Raw genomic sequence first — 6,788 nt, forward strand, 5'->3', positions numbered from 1 at the left:
CATTATTCTCCTGATTTCCTTTAGGTCTTTGACCATGTTTAAAGCAGTAGATTTAAACGATTTGCCGAGCAATTCTATGTCATTGGTTCTTCAGGGACTGCTTTTACCGATTTTTTTTTTCCTGTGAATTGGTTGTACTTCCTGTTTCTTGGCATGCCTAGCATTTTTACCAAACACTGGGCTTTGTGAATTTTATAATGTGTTAACTCTGATAAACAGATTCTCCAGCCTACCTAGTGCTTGCTGTTATTGTTGAGGGCTGCGGTCATCTGTTTAGTGACATTTCCAAACTATTTATTTGTTTTTTTGTTTGTATGTATTTATTATTTTTCTCAGACTGTATTCTTTGCCATGTGTGGTCACTGAAGTCTATCTTCAGTTATTTTAGTGGTCAACCAGTGACCTGATAGAGACCTTTTCTGGAGTCAAAAAGATAAGAAAAAGAAAACTAAAAACACTTTCCTGGTCATTGAAGATTAACTCTGAATTAGATACTCTTTCAATGCTTAGCCAGGCCACCTACAATTGGGCCTTAGTCTATACCTCCGTTTGTGCAGAGCCCAAAGATCTGCCAGAGGCCCAAACCTAGGGTCCTCTCAGATCTTGTCTGAGCATGCATTCAACCTGGGAATGTGCCTTGGATCTCTGATCCTTCAGTACATTCAGTATCTCTATAAACAGTTTATTCTTCCATGCATCTACCTCGTCAGCCTCTTCTTTTCCAGGCTATCAGGTTTGTCTGCTTCTTTCCCTGTTCTCCATTCCTTACCTCAGCTGGTTATGGCATTATATGTCTTTAAGGCTTTTGACAGACAGATACCACCTGGTAGCCACTCATATCTGAGAGGAGTAAAGCCAAGGCCTATCTCAGAGCGGGTATCTCTGGGAACTACCAGATTGGTAATAAACAACAACAACATTTTTAGAAAAAAGATCTGTCTTGTCCACACCCTGGCACCAGCAAGCCACACCAGGAATGTGAGCTGCTGTCTTCATGGCAGCTGCCAAGTGGAGAATGGGGGATAGTAGGTGAATAAACAAAAATGCCACCATTTTTCATCAAAATTCAACAGCATCTTTTCTCATGAAGCACTTAACGTTTATTCTGTCAGTTTTTTTTTCTCCACTTATTCATTGCTTCAGGGAAACCCTGGTGGCCTAGTGGTTAAGTGCTACAGCTGCTAACCAAAGGGTCGGCATTTCGAAGCCTCCAGGCGCTCCTTGGAAACTCTATGGGGCAGTTCTACTCTGTTCTATAGGGTCGCTATGAGTGGGAGTCGACTCGACGGCATTGGGTTTGGTTTTTGTTTTTTTTCATTGCTTCAGTGGAGGGAATGAATCCTATACCTTCTTAACACACTGTTTTCTGTAACATTCCCTCTCCTGATGTTTTTAAGTGACCCTTCTCTTATTTCAGAAACGCTGGTGGCGTAGTGGTTAAGTGCTATAGCTGCTAACCAAGAGGTCAGCAGTTCGAATCCACCAGACGCTCCTTGGAAACTATGGTGCAGTTCTACTCTGTCCTATAGGGTCGCTATGAGTCGGAATCGACTTGATGGGAGTGGGTTTGGTTTTCTGGTTTTCTCTTATTTCAGTATTTGCTTGGTTGCTGTAAATATTTTAAAACTTTCTAAATTTCTAAAAAAGTTGATTCTAACACTTTTTGTTTGTTGTTGTTTCTGTGCAGGAACAGGCCCTCCACAGAAGCTATCTGAGGCTATCAACTTGGTCATTTTCACTGACATTATCCACATCTTATTTTTTAAAAATATACACGGATATACAATTGATCCAACAATTTTCACTGAAATGTGTATCCTTTTATCACTCCCCATACAAGCACCTGACATACGTGACTCATCATTGTACACGTTTGTGTGCATCTGAATTATGTATTCTCTTCCATTGGTCTATAACTATATCAATATAAATTTTTGATATCACATAGAGTGATGCATCTCATTTAATTATTTTTAAAACTCCTTTTGAGGTATTACTGTTTTTTGCATCATTTTGTATAAATTCTATAGCCAACTTGTAAATTAAACACACACACATGCACACACTGATGGAATTCTAATGGGGATTATATTGAATTTATGTAATAATTGAAATGATTTATTTTTTCATTGTTCAGTATAATTCATGGATAATGCACTTAAATATAATGGTTTCATTACAAGTAAGTATGGGCAGCAGCTAGGGGGAGGCATGAGGAATCTTCTCAAGTGCTAATGATATGTTACTACTTTCATATAGGTTTGTTCAATTTGTGATAATCCAGCTGATTAGTTGTGAATGTACTGTATATGGATTTCTTTATTCTATATAACTTACACAAATCATCCTTCAAATTGCTATTTACTTAAAAAAGTTTGTTAGCTATAGCTATTGAAGTTTAGGCATCGTGTTTAGTCAGGTTTAGGCTCTATTGGAACTCAAAAGAATGGAAATGGTCAAAAATACTACAAAAATTAATTACAATAATAAAAGATCAAGGATGTATAAAACTCTAAGGCCAAGATCAAGAAGCTGGGGGTGGAGATTACCTGAAACTTGAAGCTAGCAACTGGACATGCAACCATATACTTCAGCGACTGATGTGGTCTACAGATGTGAACTTGCATGCAGTCTGTGTGAAAAATATTTCAATATGTTAAAATTCATTTAATTTGAATGTACATTTATTAAAATATGGATTTGTTATTTTCATGTTTGATAGTAAGTGTAAATTAGAATTTCAAACTTTATGTAAAACACAAATGGTTTACACACTTAAGTAATTTCACCACCAATTCCATTCATAGATATATACAAAATACAAACTCTTGTTTATGGGAAACAGGAGACAAATGCAACAATGTTTATAAGTGCATTGTACATAATAGTAGACAACTAGAAATAAAACAAGCATCTGTCAGCAAAAACACCAACAACAAAAAATGGATAAATGTGTAGTATAGTCTTAAAATAGAATGCCATTCAATAATAAAATAGAATGGGCCGTCATTTCATTCAACCTGGAGAGTTAGTAATGTCAACTGAAAAAACAATCAATTTTCAAAAAGATTATCTACAACTTAAGACCCCTTTATTAAGTTCTACAGCATCTAAAAATATTTTCTAATACCCTACGAATTCTATATTATAATTATAGCAAGAGAATTAAAAAACTAAAAATTCAGAATGATGCTGGAGGTATAGGAGGATATGAGGAGTCCCTGCATGGTGCGAACAGTTAACATAGTCACTGCTAACTGAAAGCTTGGTGGTTCGAGTCTACCCAGAGGCACCTCAGAAGAATGGATTGGTGATCTACATTAGAAAAATAAGCCGTTGAAAACTCTACCAAGAACAGTTCTACTCTGACACACATGGGGTCGCCATGAGTTGGAGGAGCACTAAAGATAAACAAATTTACTATTTTAGTTGTTGGGTTGGGTGGTGAACTTACAGGTATACATTATAAACAAACTGACCGAAGTAAGGCATTCATAGACCAATAAACACATTTTGTCTTGAACCAAAAATGAGTGTTCCTAAAGGCCATTACATATAATTATTATTAAAATTATTGACAATGGATCCAAAAAAACTTGTCAGTGAATCTCTAAAATACTTCACAGAAATAAACGCTTTCTTCCAATACCATTGTTCATGCACTGATGGCACACTGGTTGTATTTTGCTCTCATGGTTTATATCCCACTTTATATTTAGCACCAAGTAGTTTAGCAACCCCCTGCATTATTTATTATCAACACTCAGACTCTAAGAAGTTTCCATATATTACTGATTGGAAAATAAATGATTAAATCCAATTCGGATAACGCTATTAGAGCTAAACATGTGCCTAATTTATGACCAAGCAATTTCAATTTAGGTATATATACAAGAGAATTGAGTTCACGTGTTCTCAAAAAACACTTGTACAGGAAGCTTTATGGTAGTTTTATTCATTATAGCCAAACATTTCTGACATCAGAATGGAAATAATTCTAAGCCATATGATGGAATTCAGCTTTGTAATAAAAATGATGGAAACACTCAAAAATATGGTTAAACCTTTTAAATATGTTTAGGAAAAGAAACCAGACATCAAAGAGAACTTATTTTCTGATTTAAAAGTTTCTACTCAATGGTGATGAGAAGTAAGAGCTTCTATTTAACGGTGATAGAAGCCAGAATAATGATTGTAATTGTGGGCCCAAGGCATTAACATGAAAGGAGCATAAGAGATGACGAATGATGAAATGCTCCACCTGTGGTTTCCCTCAAGCTGTAATGATGACAGTTCCACACTTCCAGTTGTTTATTTCAAGTTTTAGCCCAATTCTGAAAGCTTCTTATTTCATAGAATTTCACATTCCATGTGTCCACAAAACTCAAATGTCTGCTTTCTCCCAGTCTCCTGAATCTGCCCAGTCTTTGGCTCTCCACTAATATCACCTTGGTCCAAGGTAATATCTTGTCACAGCTGGACTACTGCAATGGCTTTCTCCTGCCCACATCAGTTCTCTACCACAACTCTGCAATGGTAGCCCAGTGTTTTAGGTTCAAAGCCACAATCCTCACGTTGATCTAATTTACACTGTAAGACCCGGCCCCAAAACATATACCTATTTCCTGTGTCTCACCAATTTACTCCTTGATCTTTTGTGACTACGCTGGGCATGTCCCCACCTCAGGGAGTTCTCACTTGTTCTTTGCTCTTCCCAGAACATTTATCCACAAATATCCACTTGTCTCTCTTCCTCGACTCCTTTTAGTTTTTGACAAAAGTCATATTCTTGATTCTCCCTTCTCTGACTATTTGACTTAATATTGCAAATATCCTCTGTTTTCCTGATTCCAATTTTCCACTTAGTTCTTCTTCATGGTGATTAATACTTTTTGGTACACTGTGAAATTTACCCAAACCCAGTGCTGTCGAGTTGATTCCGACTCATATAAGGTCGCTTTACCAGTTAATTTTATATACTGTCTTTCTCCCCACGATAAAATGTAAACTTCATGAGAGCAGAGACTTATGTCAGTTTTTTCTTGTTTAATCCCATTTCACCAGTGCCTATAACAGTGTCACACACAGAGTTAAAGCATTAAAGCCCTTGTTCAATGAATGAATAAATAAATAAATAAGTGGATGTATGCATTTTGCTCTATATTATAGTTTGGTCCTCATATGTATTTTCCTGATATTATGTATTATATGGTAAATTATATTTCATGTGCATTTTATTTCAGAATATTAAAAAGGTACTAAAAATTTGTTATGACATGGGAGCATTGTGTTGACAGGGATTAAATCTATTGCTTTAGAAGATAAAGTTGAAAATGGCAACCATTCTCTTGCTTTTACACGGCAAATCCACCCAGTTCCAATAACAAAGCTTTAGTTATTTCTGAGAAGTGTAGAAACCAAGGCATTGTTACATTTATTTATTTTGTAAACATTTCTTTGAGCTTACTTCTCTCTAGACAGTAGGCTAATCAAATCATGTTGTTCAGTCTCAAACTATAAAGGGTTCCTAAAGTCATATTTTCTGTACAAATGTCTATTTTCCCAGCACTCTTCTCATGGCCCCCATGACCTCCTTATTCCTCAGACTGTAGATAAATGGGTTCAGAAGAGGTGTAATGATACTGTAAAACACCGCCACCACTTTATCTTCCTCAGGGTAATGCAAGGAATGTGGCCTTGTATAGGTGGAGAGAGTAGTCCCATAGAATAGGCTTGCCACAATCAGATGAGAGGAACACGTGGAGATGGCTTTTGTCTGCCCTTTACCTGAGCTCATCTGGTACACCACAATAAGCACTCAGGCATAGGAAGCCAGAATGGCCATGAATGGTAGTAACAGAATGACAAGGCCACTAAAGAGGACACTATACTCATACTGGGAGGTGTCCTGACACACCAAAGGCATTAGAGATGGAACTTCACAGAAAAAGTGGTTAATGATCCGAGATGTACAGAATGGACGTTGAAATACATACAGTGTATGTATTAAAGCATTGATAGAACTACTGGCCCATGCACATGTGACCATGGACAAACAGATCATCTTGCTCATGAGCACAGGATAATGTAAAGGGTGACAGATCACTACATATCTATCATAAGACATGAAACCAAGACGAAGAGCTTCAGTTCCACCAAGGGTCAAAACCACAAAGGTTTGAATCTTACAGTCTAAAGAAGTAACAGTCTTATCATTTGACAGGAAGTTTGCTGCCATCTTGGGTACCGTGGCGGAGATGTACACCATGTCAATGAAGGAGAGCTGACTGAGGAGGAAGTACATGGGAGTGTGGAGCAGAGTGTCCAATCGGATGAGGTAGATCAGTATGATATTTCCCATCAAAGCCACTGAGAAGATGACAGTAATGGCAACAAAGAGTATCTTGTTCATTTGGCCATATTGGAAAAGACCAAGAAGTATAAACTCTGCTCCAAAAGTTTGATTTTCTGTCTTCATGGCTTAAATCAAAACAAAGCAGACCATATCTGAAAATTCCATTAACAACATTGATTGACCTTTGAGAGAAAACAAAATGATTATTAAATGCAGTAGGATTCCCTTTAATCAGCTTAGGTGACTATGTCTCTCCCTGTTTTTATATAGGAAACCCTGGTAGTGTAGTAGTTAAGTGCTATGGCTGCTAACCAAAAGGTCAGCAGTTTGAATCCTCCAGGCACTCCGTGGAAACTCTATGGGGCAGTTCTTCCCTGTCCTATAGGGTACTATGAGTCAGAATCAATTCAACAGCAATGGGTTTGGTTTTGGG

The 6,788-nt window shown here is 37.2% G+C and overlaps 1 pseudogene; it reads right to left on the reverse strand.

The window, feature by feature from the left end:
* Positions 1-5,499: 5,499 nt before the first annotated feature.
* LOC126058115 (olfactory receptor 2AK2-like) lies at positions 5,500-6,520 on the reverse strand (annotated as a pseudogene).
* Positions 6,521-6,788: the final 268 nt, after the last annotated feature.

This window comes from Elephas maximus, chromosome 14 (assembly GCF_024166365.1).
Source record: "Elephas maximus indicus isolate mEleMax1 chromosome 14, mEleMax1 primary haplotype, whole genome shotgun sequence".
Taxonomy (NCBI): domain Eukaryota; kingdom Metazoa; phylum Chordata; class Mammalia; order Proboscidea; family Elephantidae; genus Elephas; species Elephas maximus.